The 23,805-nt window shown below is 39.6% G+C and overlaps 1 protein-coding gene across 1 annotated transcript in view; it reads left to right on the forward strand.

Moving 5' to 3' along the window:
* CUNH1orf87 (chromosome unknown C1orf87 homolog) overlaps positions 1-23,805 on the forward strand; it is a 181,965-nt gene that overhangs the window by 8,191 nt on the left and 149,969 nt on the right.

Below are 23,805 nucleotides of genomic sequence, written 5' to 3' on the forward strand. Positions count from 1 at the left end.
TCAGCAATCAGAATACTCTACAATATATGTATGGAATCTGAGTCTCAGTTTGTCAAATTGAGGACATCCCTGTTCCTTCTACAAGCACACCGGTCATAAAATCATGAAATTTCAACTGTTTTCAATTCTAAGCAGTTGTGAAAGGAGATGGTGCCACGGGAAAATCTCAGAAGAGTGAAGGCAGAGAAAATGGTTGAGCTATAATGAGCCTTAGCTTCTTACAGTTACCTTGATTTCAGTCAAATATATTCAAATCATACTGGCAATATCCCATCTGGTTGAAATTAAAAAAAGAATAAGCTCTTCTCCTTGTTAAGGTAACTTTGAGACCAACTACATAATCTCCGGGATATAAGTCAACAAATCCTGAGTTTATTTTGTTATTGTTGTTTTTCCATACCTACGTTATATTTCCTCCAACTAGATTGTGATTTTCCACGATAAAATTGATTTGTAAATCAAAGATCCAGCACATTAATTCATTTCACAAATATTTACCAAGTGTCTACTCTGGATAAGAGGATGTGAAAATTTCTATTTCATGCCAGTGTTATGTAGAAAGTTCACAGTGAGAATGGTTTAAATAATGTAAATTTTTATCCATAGTTATTTCAATTTTGTTACACATACAGTATCTCATCTTTGTTCATCATTCAGTACAACCTTATTGATGGCTCTTGTGCTACTCTGTCAACTACAGAGAATGCACAATGATAAGTCAAATACATATTCCATAGGTGGCTTATGTCAACAATTCTTACTGATACAGTATACATACAGTTTTATTGGGACATGGTACAGAGGAAGTGGTCTCATCATTTGTGGTACCAGAGAACTTTGAATAGTCAGTGACTCCCAAGAGATAATTTTTGATTTGTGACCCAAACAATAAGTATAGTTACCAACGCATCTTAGGCAAGGTCCCAAGACAGTAACCCTGGGACACAATTTCTAAACAAGTAACCCACTGTGAAAAGCTATGTAAGCTTAGGGAGTGATGCAGAGAAGAGAGAAAGGCAAGCCTAAGTGTAAGTTAATTTCAGCCAGGAGATTCTGGTTCACGGGCTTGGCTCAGAGTTTTCCTGATCTATGGCAAAGTTTCTGTCCTTTTGCTTTTTTACTTAAGGTAATTGGTTAGGGCTCCCTGGGAACAGAGGTGGAGAGTCTAAATTCATAAACTTCACCTGCAAAGTAGCTGCAAAATCTGTGAGGAGTCCTCTACAAAGGAGCTGGAGGTGCTAGACAGATTGAAGGCGACAAAAGAAGATGCTAGTAATTGACAAAAGGACTCCCAGGGGATGAATGATATGACTAGCATTGTCCCTTACAACAGAATAGTAAAAGGTGTCCCAACATAGTCAAAGCTGTTATGGTGGATAGAAACTTACTAGTAGGCAGAAGGAGAATGAATGCATGTAGAGTGTTCAGAGCAAGTGAAGACCTCGGTAAGTTTATATGGGATGGGCTGGAAATGTAGGGAAGCCCTTTTAGCAGGGGAGCAATAAGACATTTGGGTTTGCATTTAAAAGGTTTTTCTAGCACCAGCAGCACCAGCAGCACGAGCAGCAACAGCAGCAGGAACACAGGAAATACAGAGAGGCCTAAAAAGTAATCCAGAGAAGGAATGACGGTGGGGTGGGGCAGAGATAGTGGCAAAGTGAAGCAGAATGGAGAAATTGTAGGAGGTCTGAACAATGGTGCTGCACCTTGGCCGTGATCTCCTCACTGGACTCTTCCTCCTATAGTATTTTTTGAACGCAACTTCCGATGTGTTCTCTCAGTGCCAGCATTCAGCTCCTAATTGGGCCCAGAGATGGCAGTGGCCCAGACTCCAGGTCCCTTGCAACCCTCGTTCTGTTTCTGCTGCTCCTTGGTGTCCCGCCCTCATGGGCTCCTTCAGCCACACTGGCCTCATGTAGTTCTTCAGCAAACCCGGCACAGCCTGGACAGAGGCCTTTGCACTGCCATTTCCTCTGCACCCCAGACTCATGCCTGGTGAACATTCTTTGTCAAGGGTCTCCTATGAGTGACTTCTCAATTACATTCTCCTCTGACTAGTTTCTCAACCTTCTTTTACCTCACATCATCTGCCAACAGGTACACCATTATTAATTTTCTGTCTCCCAGAATATAAATTCTTCATGAGTTCTTCTCTGTTTTAATTTTTACTATATTTCTAGTAGCCAAAATATACTCTACTTAAAAAATAGTTATTAAATTAATACATGTATATATACATACGCATATACACATACATATAGTGATCAATGAATGATATGTCCGGGCTTTAATGAAATATCTACCAAATATAGTATATCTGTTATGAAATAAACTACAGTTGTTAAAAATTGAGATGATTTTTAATAATGTAGAAAAATTCTTGTTTGCTACTGCTCAACAGGGAAAACATAAAGTATTCACTTTAGAATGGAAGAATTTTGTATAGCTATTTTGATATTTGTATTTTTATGCATTTTCTAAATTTTCTTTAAACTTTTAAATATAAGAAGTGGGAAATGTTCAAAGAAGAAAGTAATTAGAATAAGGGAAAGGAGGAAAGAAAGAAGAGAAAAAGAAAAAGACATATTTTGTATGTATGTATGATAGCTAAACTGATTATTCTCCTAATTGTATTAGTTATTGTAAAAGATCAGTCAGTACTCATACGTTTAGATCAAATTTACATGTCTATAATTGTTAATCTAAGCAACCCATTTGAAAATAACAATATGCAATATTACAAACATTGTCAAATTCCTACCATCTTGTTTTGTAAACCTATACTGTTACTGTATTTGGTTTCTTCTTGTTGTTTGTGTTGCTTTTTGTTTTTCTTTTCTGTGTCTTTTTAATCTTAAATAAAAAAGAAATACGGAACTATTAAGGACATACATTAGCAAATTATAAACCTAAGTTTCAAATCAAGGCAATACCTGTGGAACCAGTAGTAATGTCTATGTTCTGTGAAAGTATTCATAACAAGTATCATCAGCCACTCCTGGACAGGATGAAGATGAGCCTATTAAGGTATTTATATCGACTGTGAACTGATGCTATAAGCTAATACGCAGGAAGTGGGTGGTAAGTGCAGGGTCCACACAAGCAGACACAGTGTGTTTCTTGTTTCTTATAAAATCTAGAGCTCACAGAGTGGCAAACAGCACAGAACTAAAGAATTATTCAATAAGTGAGGACATAAGGATTAGAGCTACTGCCCTACAGTAACTAGTGAGAGAATCAACATCCATGACCCTGGATTTTGTATCTCTGAAAGATTTATCACCTGCTATCATTTGCATATAAACGTATTTCCCTCTAACTACAGAGTTTGTGGCCAGTTCAACTTTGTGGATGGACATCTGTGTTCCCATTGCACCCACAGGATCTGTAACAAAGTAAAGACTTGAAAAATATTTGTGGCCTGGCTGAGTGATGGGAAGCAAGCAAGGTAAAATGTGCTCAAGGTCATACACAGTTACAAAGGAGTCTGGGGAGCTGAGGGGGCAGAATGTAGGTTTTTTAAAGGAGTCTTCAAAATGCCAGAAAAACGCACATCTGAGTTTGACCTTGGCAAATGAGACTTTTAATGTATGATAGGGAAATAGAAAGGTGTCATTTTAGGCAAATGATAGCACTATCAGCACTATCAGACATGCTTCCATGGGTTTCTGTGACTTGATGCCCTTTGGAAAGTTAGTCCTATTAAAGAAAAGTTTAATTGAAGGGACCACAGCTGGCACCTTAAGTGCCAGATGCTGGCTTTGTTTCACGGTTAATGGTAGCAACATCGCTTAATTGTATATTTACAAGCAAACACGTGTTGTTTCATGAAAACTACTTGATAATTACACAGTGACTACTGGAACCCCTGGTAATTACACAGTTACACATGTTACGTTACCAAGTTATCTCCTGATAGCTGAGTAATTAACTTGTCAGCTCAGCAAATGAGGCCAAGGGAGGCATCTGCAATGCTTCTTTTTCTTTTAGCAGTGTCTGTGGGTTCAGTCAGCACTTGTTGGACTTAGTGGTACTTCCTGCCTTCAGACCCTGAAACCAAAGCAGGAAACCCCTCCCACCTCCCAAGTACCCTGAGCCCAGTCTCCACAGAGTGTGGCTTTTGGCCACATTTGCTGTGCAGGGACTTTCCTAGCATCTACCTGTTGTATACACTCTAAGCACCAACTGAGCCCCTAGTCTGCAAGGTCATCATGGAGGTCATTGCAGCGCTTCACAAAGCAGAGTCCTGCACCAGAAAGACCTGGCCCTGGCCTTGGACCCTGGAATCCTCTTCAGGTCTATGGGATTTTGTTTCCATTTCCTAGTTTAAAATGACATGATAATGGCCATGAAGACATGATAATGGCTCTGAAGCAGCTGTTAGGGTAACAGAGAATGGGGAGCCTGGATGAAATAACCCAGCTAAATTTACCCACCCCTACCCACACCCCAGTGAGTTCTCAGTGCTTCTTCTCTTGCATACGCTCCCACATCCCTCTACTTGGGACTGTTGAAACAGCTGGACATTCAAACAGCAATTTTTGTTTCCAATTCTCAGAACTAAAATTCAGATATATTAACTAGATCACTTGGCCCCTTTTCAAAGTGTAATGAAACAAATGGATTTTGCTAAATGGTGGCCAAAATATCTGAAATGTTAGAGGTAAACAGATACAGTTTTCAATTTAACATTAGTACCTGAAGTGAAAAATGATCACCATCATCAAAGGAGACCTACACAGAAAGAAAATTGCAGAATTCCAAGCTCTGACTAGTGAGGTATGATGTCCCATCAATAACACTCTGTCCTCTGTCCAGAGTATTGTTTGCTGTGCAGGAGATGTAAAAAGAACATTCCCTCCAGGACTGGATGAGATGCTACATAAAATGATGTCTGTGTTAAAGAAAGGAGGTGCATTCTGCCCTCCATGGGGCTTTTCCTGCACAGAGTACTGACACTCACCACTCACAGCTTATTTTTTCACTGCCTATGGTGTTCTGATAAAAATAAGGACAGTTATAAGCAGTAGTTGTTCAGTGCCCGCCATGTGGCAGGCACACATTTTCTACACACACTGCACCATCCCTAAGTGCAGGGAATGTGCCATCCTTATCCTCACTATATGCATGGAAAAACTGAGACACATCACAGCTTGTATTAAGTCACCTGAGGTCATTCCTATTCAGTGGCACGAGTAGAAGTGGAGCCAGAGATAACAATCTTGGCAGTTCCACTGTCAGACACCAAGCTTGGCATGCATCTGGGAAAGAACAGCTGTGCTCCTGGTCTCTGGGGAAGCTACACGCTAAGCTCTCAGTCCTATGGAAAAGCCGGAACAGACCTGGCACCATGCAGTTCCCTGGAGTAGGACAATCCCAGGTCACTGCTGTGTCACCTCTGCCTCATGAGAAAACATGACAAGAAATGTGTCAGTCACATGGAGCCAGTTGACTCCTGTTAGGATTTTTATCTGCTCCCTCCTTAGTCTGGGGAGGTAGAACAGACCTAGGTGGATAAGGGAATTAGACGTAAACAGCAGGAGAGAACTGTCAAGCTGAGCTCAGAGTCTGTCCCAAGTAACTTATGCATTCATTCTACCATGGTACCTACCTGAGCGTACTGAGTTCCTAAGTCTTATGAACTCCCCAGTAAAAAATACATTCAGCCCAAAATTGAACTCTGGAGAGAAAGCTCCCCACGTCAGTGGTCATTTTGATTCCTTTGTTCCTCTGGCAAAGGGTTCTTTACGCATCCTTGTTAAAGAAAGGTGGACAGCTAACTATGGACAACAGTAGGATGACCAGGAGTGGGGTGCTTCCAGTAGCTCGTTAGCCTGGGGAGGAGCAGAAGTTCCAAAGGAGGGATTGCTTCAGAATGAGTGTGAATGGACAGAGACTAGGGTGAGAATGACAAGAAATCAGTGCATACCTGATAACCAAACAGAGAGGCAGGGTTAGAAGCTGTGGCCATGGACTTGACAAGCAATCTGCTTGCTAGGTTATAGTCAAAAATAACACAGAGAGCACACACAATAAGGCCTTTGAATCTTTCTTGTAAATAATTGTAAGGAATGTAGGCAAGCATAAGCTTCAGAGTCCTATTTTCCGAATGTGTGGATAGTCACTGGCATGATCCATAGGAAGAGGAGAAGGACAATCAATTTCACTTCAGGGACAGCTGTTGCCAGTGCTGTCTCCACTGAAGATGGCAGAGTCCACCCTGACAGAACTATACCTGTCCGTGCCTGGCCTCCCTCATGGCTTCTAACTGGCTTCTAGTTGCAATCTTAATTTCAAGTTAGACCTGCCCAGTGGAAGCACTCATCAACAAAAATGCTGTAACCTAATCTTTTACTCAAGGTGTCATGAGAACAAAAGTATTATTGACAGTGACAGAACTCACTCTGAAATTGTACAAGGTTAAATAATAGCCGATGTTTATCCTGAGCTTTCTTTGTTCCCAGCCTTCTAGTTAAGGATTTATATTTAGATTGCTGATGCAGTCTTTGCTGTAATATAAATTTGAGTTTAGGTGCTCATTCTGTTTCCAAATTCACTCCTTGTAATCTCTACAGAATCACTCAATACCATGGGAGCAAAAGTAGGCCCAATGGTTATTTGGTTCAAAATGTCATTGAGCTTTCATAGCTGGAATGAGATACACTGTGGTATAATGGGAACGTTTTGGAACTCTGAAGTTATAGACAACTGGGTTCAATTCTGTTCAACAAGAGGAATTTTAACCAATGTGACCTCATAAGACAAGCACTGTGGGTGGGAACTGATATCCAAAGACAATCCACCTGCTTGTAAGGACCTTGTAAGTTACTGGAGGAGAAGACACAGCACCAGGCACTTTCAAAACAGGACAGACTAAAGATGGTAGTGAGGAAAGAGGGTGGATACTTTGTCCAGCTGACACTAGATCTTAAGAGATAAGAGAAAGAAATGTCTAGCTAGGAATAGCTACAATGAAACTCCAGGCATAGAGAACGCTTAGCAAAGTTCAGAATAAGGGCACTTGGTGTATTATTAAAAAATATCAACCATATACAGTGCATTGACTGTGTGAGGTGAGGCAAACTCTTTTACCTGTCTAAGTCCTGTTTCCTCAATACAAAATGATTAAAAACAGTGCCTATGTCACCAGATTATTGCAAAGATTAAATCTGAAAATTAATGAAGTACTTAGTGTCACAGTATTCATAAATAAATACTTCATACATACTAGTGTATTATAAATTTTAGGGTCAGTTGTGATCTGGAGTACAAACTTTGAAACCAGACTTTTTCTGCTAATTTTCATTGTGGACCATTAAGAGATACAGAGGAAATGAGCATAATTCAGCTTTCCAAAGCTTTGCCCCCTAACGGAGTACCCCCCAGGGACTCATGCTCCATAATCACCCTGAAAAATACTGGCAGACATGGTTAGCATATAGGACACCCATATGGTTTTACTTTAGTTATTTCTTAACTTTAGAGAACTATGCTTCTATAAATCATCATTAGAGCTGAAGGCCCGGATATTTTAATACCTGAGAGTTTAAATTGTGTCACAGGTATTTGAATCAGTGAAGGATCCTGTGTGCTGAGTTTGTTTAACATTTTTTTCAGTCTTCATATGGTTTGTGAGAGGGACTGTGCTTAGTCATGTCTCTCTGTGTAAGAACTACCCTCAGGACCACAACCTTCAGCCTTGCTGCTGAATATGTGGCTTGTGAGGTGTGTCTAGCTTTATGTGGACAAGAAAGAACATGTTCTTCTAGGCCTCAGTTTCCCCTTCTAAAAGAGAAGATACATTTGTAGTCCACTGTTTGCCATCACCTTCCAGGATTCTGCTATGACAGCAGATCATAAGGTCACCCAAGGGACAGCTGAGTCCCAAGGGCCTGGATTTGGAGTGGCAGAAATCCATAGCTCAGAGCACATGTCCATGTTCAGAGACACTGGGGCAGGCATGTAGGGCCCCAGGAAGAATGGTGAGCCACGTGGAAGGACAGTATCTCAGTAGCCCACTGAGTGAAGCTTTTGGAAAGAAGGCCAGATCTGAAAGTTGACAGTGTTAGTGGACAGCAGGGAGCAGGATGAGCCGAGAAGCAAGTTACTTGTTTGAGCGTGGTTCAACCAGGAAAAGGAACTTCCACATCTTTGCACAAGTTCTTCCCAAGCCATGCACTGCTACATTCAGGAACAATGTGTACTTATCCCACAGATGCCTCCCTCTTCCCAGACTTGAAACAACTCTGTCTGTGCTGGGGCAATACCCAGCTCTAGAGAGGTGACATCCTGCACCCTCTGGACAGAACTGTGGGCCTCTGTGAAGAAGATGGGCCAGTTGTAGAGACTCCATGCCTGCTGTGTTTGCAGTGCTTCCCCATGTTGTCCTGTTTAACCCTAAGACAAAATACTGACAGTGAAGTATCACTATCATCTCTTTGACAAATGATGAACATGGAGCTCAAGCTCGCACAGCTGCTCATTTGGCATGGAAAGTTTCACCTGCACTGGACTCCAAAGCCTGGGATCCTTGGTCTGGTATGTAGCAGTGCTGGAAACATGAGACCTGTGTATACATGATGTCAGAGAGTGAGTGGTAGCCTAGTCCTTGGAGAGGGGAAAAGCTGGCCTTACTTCATATTGTGTGTGATTCATCGTCACGCAGGAAGGAGACACTAGGGTTTGGGTGCAGCAGCTCCCTCAGGTGATGTCCTGGGTCCTGTGGCCTGAGTACCACCTCACCTTCCAGCTCCTCATCTCTCTTTTCTCCATTTTCCACCACCACCCTCTCCCGTCACCCTCTTAGATTTCAGCCTGGCTGTATTGTATTCAGGAGAAACTCACAAGGCTTGTTTCAAACTTAAAACAGCAGCAATTCCCACTTATATTTTATGGCTTTCCATTATTGAGTACCTGCTACAGCTGCGCTCTCCAAGTCAAACCCAATGTAAGAGCATGTCTCTCAAATAGGGTTTGTAAATTCTGTTTTGAGATGAGGCAACTGAGGAACAAACCTATTTGAGATCACGTTAGTAAACTAGTTAGGGTGTGGGCACAGGGTACCAAGGACCAGGTGAAACTCAGGTCACAGCTCTGTAGCCCCCATCTTGTCCAGACCCTTGCTCTCAGCTAGTGGTAGGTGGAGGAGCTCAGCCAGAAGGCCTGGAAGAAAGGGTCCTTGACAGTCACTGCTCCTTCCACAGCTCTGATGGACACAGCACACGCAGCTGGGAGAGCACACAGCATAAGGCACAGAGCACCTACCCTGCATTCTGGGTGCCGCTTAGCTGAGAGGTCCTTTGGAGCCAGAGCCTTTCTGACTATTCTAGTCGGTGCCTGAGGCCTCCCACCTGCATGGCAAGACTGACACCATGTGGCCACCTCCCATGCCTCCCCAGTCACCCCCTCCAGCTGTCCCAGGCATAGAAGTCCTCAGGAAGGTGCTGAGTAACAGCGCAGCCCAGAAAGAAGGAGCACAGAGCTGGCAGCATCTCTACACAGAGACTCGGCTGCCTGCAATTGAAAAACTATAAAGCTGCTGGAGATTCAGGAGAACTGGAAATCATGGCTTTTAAAATTTTTTCTGTGACATATTTGTTACTTTATATCCTTAATTTGGTCCAACTACAGGTAATTTAAAAGTTGCATTGAAATTTTCCATTAGATAATCCATTTTAAGTTTGGTCATGAGATGAAGCAAAGAAAAACAGTGATAGAAACAGAACTACAGGCCCAGAAACAAAAGAGTGCAAAACATGCATGACTAAAACTGCACTTCAAGGACACAGGGAGACATTGGTTCAGTGCTCAAGGCCAATGAAAACATGGAAGCCTCATTGATTATATGATAAGAGAGAAAACAAAGCATGGGCTGAAAACTATCAGAGCTATTCCCAAACCTACCCACGGGCATGAGGAAAAGCAATACAAGGTCTCGGTGAGTGTGGGATGTGAGGGTTCCCAGTGACTGGGTGTGCAGCTGTGTACATCTGGCCAGATTATTCTCCTTCAAGTGTGGCAAGGAAGGAAGCACTCACACTGAGACCCCACCTTCCATTTCTGCATTTTAAAAATAATATATGTGTATTTCTTCATTATTTTTCTTTATTTTGTGTGTGTGTAGAATGTTTTATTCTTCCTCTTAAATGATTGCTGCCAATTAGTTTGCTTTGGCCAAAGTACAATATATTCCATTTTAAGAAGTCGATGCTGGGCTTTTACTGAGGAACACAATAAATTAATCATTAAATCAATTATATTGATTGAAACTTGCATGACATGAAAAATTGCAGTGCAAGGAATATTCCTACCTCAGGACAGGAGGGGACTTCAGCATCGTGAGGGGAGTCTAGCCACCATCCTCTCACTGTCTCACATTTTCTCTGGATTGTTAACTTCATTTATCAACCCTCAGGTACACACTGTGGCCATTTAATTTCAGATGTCTCCCTGAATGATAGCTGCTCTTGCTTACATGATGGATCAGTGCTGGACTCCAGGATTAGTGTACCACAGTGCATGTCCGCCAACAATAAACCCGGGAGAAGCACATTTTCACCCATTTTGTAGAGAGAGACCAAGGTTAGTGGGTGTGTTTGGAGTGACCTACCAAAGAGGAGGATGACCTCATTGGAACCAGCCCTGAGTGAACCCAAACTCACGCTCTGCTGTTAGCACAGAATCATAGCTTCAATTAATGAAAGAATGAAGAGGTGGGCACATATGCTTCTCACCAGGTGCCAGCACAGGACATCAGAGTGCTGGATCCAAGGCTGGGTTTTGTTTGGGGAAAAAGCATATTGGTCACCAAAAACAGCCAAAGACAAGGAGACCATTTGAAAGGCCACACAGATGCCAGAGAGGACCTTGAGGTCACTGCTTTCAAGAGGAACCTGGTGAGGAAGAGGTGCCAGGCCAGTCTGCACTCCTACCTGCATGAACTGCTCCAGACACCTTTGATAGAAGCTGTCAGAGTGCTGAGTGTGTGTGGATGCAGTTTTCAGTTTCAGAGTCCTCACTGTGAACCTTGACATGTGGTTTAAGCTATTTAAGCCTCAGTTTCCTGGTCCATGCAATGGGAACACACATTGCTTCTTCTGAGTGCACTCATTCTTAAGGAAGTGCAGACTAGCAGGAAAGAGCTTTTCTAGCCTCCTGCTTTTTTCCCAGAAACAGAATCTTCCTGCCTGAGTGGGGTGATTTTCTCATTGGATGATTACAGGAAAGACTTGGAAGGAAGAGTAGGTACTTTTTCTAGACAAAATACTAGCCACAAAAAAGAAGGAAAAACTCAAATGAAGTTTTATTTTGGTGGACAAATTCTTTACCCTGATTAAAATAAAGGAGGTTACTTATTCATACCATCATCTCCAGTAAAGGCCAGAGCTAGAAGAGTCTCAGTTACAGTGCAACAGCATTTGAAGGACAGCCGAGCACTCAACTGAGATTTGAAATTCTGTACCAGACTTAGCTTGCAATTCTAGGGAGAAACAGGAAATGGTCTGGCTCAGAGTATTTCTTTTTACTTCTTGAGTCCATTTGTTTTATGGTTCTGACTACATGCCAAAGCCATTTGGAATCTTTAAGAGTTCAAATAGCAATGTCCAATTAATAAGGCATAAAACCTCCATGTCTCACTCCTTGCCTTTTGCCGGCCTTTGTTTATGCACATCTGATTGGTGGGAGATGCCAGCAATCTGGATCTCTACAGCACAGCTGAGGAGGAAGGGGTCACAGTGGTCTCAGAGTGAGTCTATGTGTTTAGGACCATTTCCCAGCTGTGGACAGAACAGCAATGTCAAGAAGAATCATATTTCCTTGGGGACATCATGTCTCTATGGCTGGAAGGGGATGAAGGCTTTTCTGATTTTACGTCTTTCTGAGACATTCTGGAACTTTCTGGCAATGAATTTGTATCCAGCAGTGAATTTGTGGCCTGACTATTTGGATTGCAACTGCCCCACACAGACTTCTATCAATGAGGCATCGCTGAGGGGTTAATGAGACAGCATCATGTCATTCATAATGACAATCAGAACTACTGGTTTTTCCCAGCAATATGTTCAACTCTTTCAAAATGAATTTTTGTAAAAGTAGTTTCATGTTTAAAGTATATTAAAAATGAAACAGTGTGTGTGGCTCTAGGAACATACAATTATATTTAATGGGAAAGACTGTTAGTCTTTGCTCTCCTGTTTCTTTATTTTATTTTACTTTTATGTAACCAACATTAGGTGAAAGCAGGTATTCTCAGTCAATTTAGAAAGGATAACATGCTCTCTTTTAGGATGCTCTCTTTTAGGGGCTGAGGCTTTTAGCTCTGGGGAAGGAAGGACAGAGAATCTGTGATCCGTTCCCTCTTAATCTGTAGATGACACAACCCCTGTGCTTTGCATAGATGGTTCCTTGTTAGACAACACAAAGGAACAAACTCACTGCTTTTTATTGCCTTTGAGAAGTAGGTCCAAGTTTCCCTCAAGACACAATCACACCAACAACTGCTATGGACTCAGTGTGAACAAGGCTTTATAGGAAACTTTTGGACTCTTCCTCTGTCTAAGGAGGCTCTGGCCTTCTCCTAATGAGAGCCTAGGTAGAGCCACTGGACACATCTGGATGGTGGAGTTGGCAGATGGCAGAGGAGGAATCTGAGTTTCCCTGGCTGGCATCCTGTGCAGTGCTCTAAGTGACACTTTGAGCACATGTTAAGAGAATGACACATTTGCAGGGGGGTACATTATTCTAAAAATATCTGGGATTCATGAGGAGAGTAAGAGGTTTTCCTCTTCAAAGTAAATATTATTGTTTCCTCACCTGAGCCTATTATTACCTCCAGAGCTCTTAAAAAGAGGACATCGTCCTTTTCCTGAACATGGTTTGTGTTCCTCTTATTTGGACCAAAGTAGTAAACTCCATCTTCTAGAGCGATTCCGAGGAATTTTGCTAGATGACAGTGCTGCAGTATTAGGCAATAGCATTGAACTATGAATCCAGAAATAGACTGTGCATTTTCATAAAACTCTCATTTTGTAGTTGTCTCCCACTGATAGTGTTGTGCCTGGTGCTTAGTAGTAAATACTTCTTAACCTGTGTATCATTTTTCTCATCTGCAAAATGAAAGCCATTAATTTCTGCTCCATTTACAAGAGCCTTTGTACCCATATCTATAATCAGGCTTGGTTCAAAAATCTCACCTGCACAAGTATCTGATAGAAGTGAAACAAATGAAAACATAGCACATATTGAGGAAGGTAAAATGAAGCTCTTAAAATCTTGAATTCTAAATCTAAAAAATCTGAGTTTGAACCCTGAGTCAGTAACATGTTAACTCAGTGACCTTGGGAAAATTACTTAGTCCATCTTGGCTTCCAATTGTCAATCTGCGAAATGGAATATTAATAATTCCTATCTCATGAGGTTATTATAAAGATTAAATAATCCGATGCATTTTAAACTCTCAAGAAATTGCCTACATATAATAAGTACTCAATAAATCTCAGTCAGCAACTTGGCTGGATTTAAAGAAACCTACTTCCTGGAATGAACTTTTCAGCATTTTTTCCGAGCCAATTGTGGTACTACATGCCTATAAACCCAGTACTTGGGAGGCTGAGGCTGAAAGATCGTCATGAGTTTGAGGTCAGTCTGGGCTACATAGTGAATTCCAGGCCAGTCTGGATCACATACTAAAATGTTACCTCAAAAAAAGCAAAAGGAAAAAAAGTAAGTTAGGACCATTGCAAGTTTGATTCTGGGCTATATAGGAAGACTCTGTCTCAAAACGAAATGAAACAAAACCAAACAAACCGTTTCCTTGACCAAACTGTAGCTGAGATGACACTTACAATTTTGGATATCACAAAAAGATGTTGGTGTACCCAAAAGAGAACCCATGGAGAAAATAAAAGGCTTTCAAATCCTATTCTATGAAATGGGGCTGAACTGCTTAATATTTTGGTTTAAGAAAAATATTCATAACTATATAGTTATTGGAAAGGGAGTCAAGTACACAGGAACATTCAAGGTTAAACTGGCACCATATTGTAGTGAGATAGACAGGGAGGTATTCTGTTTAGAAGAGAGTTTTCTGAGACTTAAAGGTTTTTGAAAATGGAATTTTCTCTTTCATTGAGAAATTTATCCTCTGCCACTACAGTGAAGAGAGTAGACCTCTTCCTGTGGCAGCATAAGGTAGAAGCTGGGTTGTCCTTAATCTTAAATATTCTGTAACTCTGCACAAGCAATAATGGTCAACTTTCCTAGTATTACATATCAGGTGGCACAATTCCAGGGAGGGCTTGACTTTTTAGCTACTTAGTGGTAAATTTTTCCTACAAAGTTGCCCTGCTAATTCCATTCCATTTGTAGAAAGTCATCACTTTGCGTGAGCTTTTCCAAGCGTTCATTCTTGGGTATGAGGTTGCCAATTCCTCAGTTTTCTTTGATTCTGTTCTCTCTCATGTTGAGTAAGTTTGGGACCTAAACTTCTTTCTCTACAACTTTTGGCCTCCTGTATCCCAAATATGCTTACAAGTTTCTTGTGCTGCTCTAAAAACATTTTTTTTTTTGCCTTTTATTTTGTCTCAGTTACTTTTCTCTCATTGCTAGGACAAAAACTCAACACCCAAAATGGAGGAAGAAAATATTTATTTAGCTTAGTTTGAAGTTTTTGAAGGTTTAGTCTATAATCAGCTAGCTCGAACGCAGGATGGCATGGCACTGGGGCAGTACTTCAAGACAGCAGCCAGAGAAAAAGCAGCCAAAATAAAAAGGGAAGAAAACAAACCTCTTCTCCTGGCTTATATTGTACACAAGCCACCCCTACCCTTCAGGGCACATGTAGCACTCACAAAATCTCCTTGTCCTTCTTTGCAGGGGATGAGGATATTTACAAAGTAAGAACCTTGGCTCCCTGCTGAATCTCTCAAACTTCTAAACTTCTCAAGTTGACATAATGTATTAACCATAACATATTTTAAAGACAATAAAACCAAACAAAATAAAATAGAAGAAATTCAATCAAAACAAAACAATGTAAGCATGACTTCAAACAAGATAATAGGAAATCAACAATGGCTATCATAATATATCTTGTTACCTTCAAAATAGCTGCCCACACTCCCAGACATAACAAAATGAAACAAAACAAAACAGAATAAAACCAAACAAAACGATGAAAATGATACAGGACTTCAAAACAAGATAATAGGAAATTAACAATGGTTATCATAATGCCTCTTGTTATCTTCAAAATAGTTGTTCAGACCATCAGATATAAGCATGTAAAATTAACCAAATGATACAAGAACTAAGTTGCTTCTTTACAGCAATTGGTGTCTTTTCAGAAATTTCAGGTGTGTGAATTCTAATTTCTACTGCCTATATATCCTGAACTTGTTCTGTGTGGGCTGGAGATGTGAGATTGAATTCTGATACTTTGTCTTGACATTTCCCTGTGTTCCACCTAATCAGCCTTTGCTACACCCCAGATGTTTCCTGCACTGATTGCCAGTCCCTTGGTGTACTAGACTGAACCTGGGTTCCTCTAATCCAGGGTTCCTGGAGTGGTGGAGAGGCACAGGGTGGTGGTTCACCGATGGTCCCCTAATGGTGGTGTGGTCTTGTGGCTTGTTCCCTTGGCTGATTTTGGACTTGCTGCATCTCTCCTGACCTCTGGCATGTGGCCTCAGGGTGTGATTTTTTCCTATTAACTCCATTTGTTCACAGGTTTGGTTTAGCCCTGATGTTTCTTTGTTGATTTTCTGTCTAGTTCATCTTTCTGTGACAGTGAGGTACTGAGGTTTTATGATGCAACTGTGTTATTGCTTATTTGATTCTCCCTGTCTACCGATAACTGTCATATATAGTTGAGTGCTCCTGTATTAGGTGCATATGTATTATGATTGTTATGGCATTTGTGCTATCTCTAATTTTCTTATTGACTCCAATCAATCTTGTGTAATTCATCTTTGCTTTGTCTTGTAGCTGTTGGGTTGATTTTTCATGGTATCTTGCTATTTTTGAGATAACTGTCTTTTCATATCAGTAGCTACAATTCTGCCCTTGAGATCTGAAATTCTATCTTTTCCTTTGTTCAATCTGTTGCGTATACTTTCAATGGAGGCTTTAATCTCCCGGATCTCTGGATCTGTTTCATGGGTCATTTCATTTCTCTTCCATGTTGGGCATGTTTTGTTTCCATCTTTTTCTAAGCTCATCTATTCTTTTATTTGTGTCATCTCTGTTATCTTTGATTTTAAGCAACATTTCTTTTTGTACCTGAGAAATCATTTTCTCTACAGTCTTTTCTACTTGTTTTTCACTTTTGCTGTTATCATTTCAGAAAGTTCCAGTGTGTAACTTTCAATTTCATCCTTGTTGTTGACTTCCAGGGCTGTCCTGGGTGGGCTAAGGATCTGGGGCCACAATCTACTTCCACCAATTTCCACCTTCTTTTTTATCTTTTGTCTTCTATGCTGATGCCCACTAGCATCCCATGATATATAGCACTGAGGTCTCTCTCAAGGAGAAAAGGAAACATTTGTTGTTAGGGATATCCTAAGATATAGTTGGTTTTTTATAGCTATCCCAAGAACCTACCTGCTTCTGGTGTATACTGTTCTGTGACAATGTCCATGTTACATCGCAGAGATGTGCTGGGTGTGGAGCCGATCTTGACTTTGGGATGTTAGGGCTGGGACTGGTCTTCTGTCAGTGGAGTTCTCTAACTGCTGTTTGTGTCTCCTTGCTGCTGCTTCAGATGCTTCTGCATTACTGGCCTCACTGATTACTTTGCCTCCCAAAATTGTGTGTGCATCTGTGTACCAGGATGTTGTCCTATGTCTTGGGGTTCCCATAGCTCTTACACTCTTCCAGCTGACCCTACTGTTTGAGAGCGGTGAATAATGTAGGAGCACAGAACACGAACTCAGTGTCTTCCAGGCTGCCCACCCTCCATGATGCAATGGATGAGGTCCAGATCAGAACTCAGACTCACTGTCTTCCAACTAGCCTCACCCTTGGAGATGAAATGGAAGGGCACAGAGTATGAACTCACTGTCTCCCAGAAGGCCTCATTGCTCAGGATGTCAAAATGTTTCATTTTTAAATGATTCCCCCCAAACATATCTTGGAGATTCTATGTTTCCATATCCAATAGACATCTAAACCTCTGTACACTGCAGTTCCCTTACTGTTATTTTTCCAGGCTTATACCTCTCTGCTCACCATTGTTACATTAGGATACATTCAGGGACTAAGAGGAGATTCTGTAAATTTAGGGGACAGTTTATCAATAGCAAGGAGGCAGGGGCAGGAGATTTTGGGAACACATAAGAAAAATGACCATTGATTATTTATATTCAGTAATGCCTAAATATAATGCTGGTAATAAAATTTTGCAAGGCTTTCAATTCCAGGCAGGCATTGTGTCACTGAACTATATCCCCAGCTCAAGGGCTTCAATTACAAGCTTAGAAACTGGTAATTAATTGCATCCACAAGAAAGAATTTTATATTTTTTAACAGAAATTGTCATTATCTTCAAATATGACATTCCATAGGCCATATGAAAAAGGGTCACATAGGAGGTTATCACAGGGTGCAAGAGCATTGATTTTCCTCCATCTCCTTTCCCTTTGCCATATAGGAAAATGTTTCCCTGGAGGAGATGGTGTGCAAGAGAAGCATGTACTGTCTCAGAGCTGAAGTTTCCACTAGCACCATGGTCATGAAAAGAGCTTCCCAAGTGTGAAGATGGGGAGGTGTGAGGAAAGGCATAGCCATGAAGCACATCATAAAGATATTGATTGTCTTTCCATTATACCAAGGAGAAAGATGCTCTCTATCTTAGCACCTCTCTAATACTGGCTGATCTTTATTTTAGTGTCTGTGTTGCTGAGTGGGCACTACCACCCTTCATTTCTTTTTTTTAAATTTTATTTAAAGAGAAAAAGAAAAAAAAACAGAAAAAGGGTACAAGTAATACAGAATTTCAAAAAAATAAACAGTAAGAAATCACTACTTAATAGATTACATATTGTCATCTTAGAAATAGTTGTTCAACTTACAAAACATACAAAGTGGACATTCAAACAGTGAGACTGCAAACAGTTCTGTTTAATGATCCAACAAAAACTCAGTAATATGGTTATCTGTCTTACACACTTAAATATACATGCAGTTATATCCTTTAGAGCACTTTCCTTTCCTCTCTTTACCACCCTTCATTTCAAAAGAGAAAATATGCCTCAGGCATACAGCATCCCAACACTAGTCTCCATAGCGAGATTTAATATCATTTTGTTTTTATTTACTTATTCTTGCTATGCCACCTGTTCATGATAAGTAAAATTGTTTTTCCATTTATAATGGTATGATATATCTGCCTTTAAAAGTAAATCCATGAAAGTAACATTTAAAAAGACTCGTGTGAAGACTTTCCCAAGACTGGTGAAGGAGCAGAATTAAATTCAAGTCAAATCATCTACTTCTCAAGTTGAACTCTTCTCACTGACTGCATTGCCATTGTAAAGCAGCTTAGGCCACTTCTCACATGTGGTGTGTGGGGCAGTATTTATTAATATGAACTTAACCCTAATGCTCCTCCAGGCGCTGATAGATTTGCTCCAAGGAGCCATTAAGAAAAGCCACTGATCCAGTGGCTATAAATTAACACCTCCTTTAGTCACTGCTCTCAGCAGCTCTTTAGAACCTTGGTAATGGTCTCCCTTAAAGCTAGTATCAGTTTTCTGGGTAGTTGTGCTCTATCATTCTTGGTTTTCCTATCCTTGACTCCACTAATAGAATTCTCCTTAATTCCTTTTCTCTTTTATGACTTAGCAAGAGGCTAATTTGCAGGCAATTTTGTTAATTTTACAGTTGCTCTCTGCTTTGTCAGCATGAGACTGACTGAGGAGCTATTAATAGAAGAATAGGATTCCCTTTTCATCCTTTTGCTCTCAACTGCAGCAAGTAGAAAGGGACTCAAATCTATTATTTAATAACATTTGTTCTTCTTGAAAGGTCATCATCCCAGCCTTTCAGTTTCCACTAAAACACAGCAGTATCAGCAGCCACAGAAGCCACTTTTTTGCTCTGGAAGTCTTCTGGAATTCCTCCAGATGAACAGTCATTGTAAGACTGTCATTGAAATTCACCTTGGAAATTAAGCTCAAGTTGGAAAACCCTTTCAGAATCTCAGTACACTCTCCAGATAGTAATTTCTGGCCACAAATGTTTGTAAGTACCCCAGATATGTCCTGCAGACTCCTGGAGTAGGCGCCAAATGGGGATACAGTGCTTAGGAATGTCCTGGGGAGCTAGCAGCAGGAAAGAGACATCAGCAGCCTAAACAAGGGGGAAATTTATCTCTCTCAAGTATGCATTTTAAAATAGGGATCTGGAACTGGTATAGTGACCTCACACTGTCCTCGGGGACCCAGATTCCTCTTCCATTCAATTCAGGCCAGTGTCACTCTCCATTCTCAGCTCCATTGTAGGTCCAAGACATAACTGACCCCCAGCAGGAATTGAACCTGAATATCAACAGCAAAGGAAAATCGAGCTTCTGTCTGACCATGTCTTGCAAAAGTCCCACAGTGATTCAATCTACAATGCAAGCTGCCTCCAATAAAAGTATGGATTTGTTACTAAGGACAAAGTGTATGATATTGGAGAAGTGAGTAGCTTGTCTTCTACATGGAGCAAAGAGAATGGAAGTGCACCTAACAAGCCTTTATTAAGCATCAATTTTGAGTCTAGAAGTAAAAAGATGGAAATTTTTCACTCATTTCTTTAAGAAACAGATGCTTACATACCTTTGACTCACATTGTCATCTTAGCCTGGCATGCTCTCTCCTTTCCCATTCACTTGGAAAATTTCTGTTTATGATTCATAACTGTTCTGCAATATTACCTGCTGCCTAATGTTTCCTTAGCTCCCACCGTCAGGGCCCAGGAAGAATTCTTTAATTGCTATCCCTAGGTCACTTTATCCTTCTCTAACTTATGCCTTTGACATCCATTAGACAGGAAGTGATAGTGACAACTGGGAGAAATAGAAAACCCTGGTTTCAACTTCCAGTAGAAACTTTTTCCCTTTGAGCTGCAGCTTCTTGTCTCCTGGAAAACAAAACGTTAAATACCATTGCAGGGGCTTCTGTGATAGTAGAGCCCACCATAGACTAGTTCATCTTACTACCCTGTCATGTGCCCGTTACATTGATGTGATAGCTTCCCTTGTCACACGGCTGTCCCCTTTCTCTTTATCCTTCTCCTTTTCTTCGAAGGAGTCATAATACATGAAGGGCTCTGGTGCAACCTAATCTTCACTAATTATTAGTTTTGTTTTTGTTTCACCACATAAAACTGAAATTTAACAAACCAATTAATAGAGGAGAGAATTCACAGCATTTAAGTTAATTATGAACAATATATGTAAAATATGGTTAAGTAAGACTTATGAACTACATTAAATGGTATAATTGCTGAATAAAGCCAAGAAAAATTCATTTGAAGAAATAAATCAGCCATTAATTCACCTTGAAAAACGAAAAATAAATGGGAGAAAACACAGCATATAAAATTAGGAATGAACTAATTAGAAAATTAGGAACATAAAAGTTACAAAGGCTGGAGATTGAGCTCAGCGGTCAAAGTGCCTGCCTGGCAAGCACAAGGTTGTGAGTTCAATCCCCTGTTCCAAAATAAATAAATAAATAAAAGTTACAGGGAAATTATTTCAAATAACGTTTCTAAAACTCTAACACTTTATAGTTACTATACCCTTGCAAAATATGCTCAAGTAGATTCAAGATGAAAAATATTATTTCACTTTGTAAATATGGTGCACTGGAAATCTTATCAATCTGGTCACAGTAAATCATCTTAGAAAAAATTAATAAAATAAGAAAAAGGTGTTTGTAACAACTGAGATCATAAGACTGCAAATAAAATTCTCAACGATGAGCTATAAAGCATACTTTTAAATTTAAAAAGGTAAATATTGTAAAAAGACAGCTGCATTTTGTATATTTATACACACAAATATCTGTTACAACCTATAATACACTTGGGGTAATCACAAGAAGTAGGGTGAGTGCAAAGTGTGAAGTATAAATGGAGACCCACACCCAACTGAGAGCTCTGCATTTTTACTAAAAACACAGTGAAGGAGGAGGAGGAGGAAGAAGAGGACAGATGTAAGAGGGAAGAAAAGAAGGAAGGAAGGAAGGAAGGAAGGAAGGAAGGAAGGAAGGAAGGAAGGAAGAAAGGAAGGAAGGAAGGGGCACTATATGGAAAGTTAACTCTTTCTCAGCCACAAAAAAATATATCCCGTGTAAGCTGTTGCCTACACCAACAACATGCAGTTGTTAAATTTCTAACTTAAGAACTTAATTTAATGTTTGAGCTAAGAGCACAGTAAGATGTCTACAATAAGCAAATACAATTTCTGTCTTGTAAAATGTTCCCTTAATCCATTATCCAGAATGCCCAAAGATAAGGTCATTTCACTACAAAATTCACAAATCACACAAGGCACACAGATCACAAAGTAAAACCAGTGTGAGTCAGCAGCAAACACCTCCAGCAAACAGACAATAATAGCACATTACCCATGGAGCAAGTATTCACATTATGCTTTATCAACTTAAACTCACAATGTGTTTAAAGAAAAAGAAGTCTTTAAGTACCACTCAAGTAATTATGGTAGCTAAAAAGAATTGAGAAAACTGAAGAAAGAATATTATAATCCCATATATGAAATATATAATAATTAAAATTAGAATTTAGGTAATTAGATAACTTAAGAATCAGATAAAACAGCTAAAGAATGACTGACTGACTTAGAGAATAACCTCCCTTCTGGAGAATGGAGGTTTTTGATGAGACAGTCATGAGGAATTTTTCAACCTGATGATAGGAGTCCAGTAGATCATAAGGTGGAGAAATGAAACAAGTCTACACCTGGGCATATCATAGCAAATATCACATAACACCATTGACAAAATCAACTGTAAAGGCAGGTCAAGAAGCGTTAACCCATATGCAAACAAGAACAATAATTATAATTATTATTATATAATCAATAAGTATTTAATTAGAATAATTAGAATGATCCTTGACTTCTCAACTCCACAGCAGAAAATAAAAATCAGTAGGAAAATACATAGTTAGGGTGCCAAGAGAAAGTAACAATAATTTTAGAGTTGTTTACCCATAAACTGTATTGTAAGATGAAAGGACAAATATCTTTTTAGGCAAAACTGTATAAATATACCACCATGATACACTCAATAAAAGGATATTTTATACTGTTTGTATTATTCAGAGGGTGGTAAATAAATTCACTACCATTTAGAACTTGTTAAATACAAACACTTAAATAACAAGGTTGACTAAGAAATTGATGGAAACAGAGTGAATCAGTTCAACATTTATAGAAATAGGAAAATAATATAAAAAAAGAAAAATTCACCCCAAAGGGGCCAATAAATAAAGGCAAAGAAAAAGAAAAGTTATTACTAAAAAATAGAAAGCATGAAAAGACACTAAAAATAAATATAAATATATTAGTAACTATATACCAAATATGAATATGTTAAATTTTTTAACTAAAAACAGAATTTTAAAAAATACTATTTATTATTTAAAAGTGATACTTGTAAAGCATAAAGACACTGAAGGTTTGTAATGAAAAAGAAGGAATAGATTTTCTCAGGCAAATACTATTCAAAAGCAATTTAATTTGTGATATTAAAATTAACTAAAATTAATATGAAGTCTAAGAAATTTTTAAAACATAGAAATAATCACCGCATAATAGTAAACATTTTAATTCACCAAGAATTTTAGAGATTTTGAATGTACTTAAACTTAAGAAAAATGACTACAAAACAAGGCAAAATAGAAAGTGAAACGAGGTAAAAAATGGGTAAATCTCATCCATTAGACTTGTTAGAATATTTAACTAAATTTTCTGTGCAAAATTTAAAACAAAATAATAAGGATATAGAAAATTTGGACAACACAACTCACACGTTTGAACTAGTGACACATATACACAGAACTGCCCCAATATCCGGGAGTTCATATTCTAATTAAGCACAGGCACACCCAAAATGAGCAATAACGTTCTTGGTCACTATAGAATTCCAAAGAACTCTCACCATACAGACCATATTCTCTGACCACAGCATAACTGAAGTATTGAGGACTTCTTATCAAACATAACTTAAATGGTAACTTTAAAATTTAATACCAATCTGTCAGATACACTTACTCTTCAAAACTCACAGAGCAACATGAGGCAGTGAAACCAAAACCCTGCCAATTGGTTTCAATTTAAATTCAAGCTCAGAACATTTAAGTAGAGCTTTAAAGCATCCAGAAATCATGCTAATGTTACTCCCCCCCTGTCTCCTACTACTGTTCTTCGTCTTCTTTCTTCAAATCACACCACCTACTCCTGCATTTCTGCCCAGTCTGAGACATTTCTTATCGTTTCCCTGAGAAAAAAGGAGGAATCTTTCTTCCTTTCACAAGCTCCTATACCCAGACTTGTCTACTCGCTTCCTCTGAGCTTCTGTTGTGACACATGAGCTGTGTGTTCCCTAACTCCATTCTAACACCAGCTTCCTTGTCCTGCCACCTGCTCAAGGACTTAGTTACAGTATTTCCACCCTGCATTCCATCTATCATCCACGTCATCATCATGCAAACATGATGGAAAATTCCCATCTCACAGAGAACACATTTTCTTTGACTTACCATAATAATTCCCTTTCTTATTTCACAGAAACAGTT

This window comes from Cavia porcellus, unplaced genomic scaffold, assembly GCF_034190915.1.
Source record: "Cavia porcellus strain 051 isolate PalLab524CR breed Dunkin Hartley unplaced genomic scaffold, mCavPor4.1 scaffold_1, whole genome shotgun sequence".
In the NCBI taxonomy this organism is placed as follows: Eukaryota; Metazoa; Chordata; class Mammalia; order Rodentia; family Caviidae; genus Cavia; species Cavia porcellus.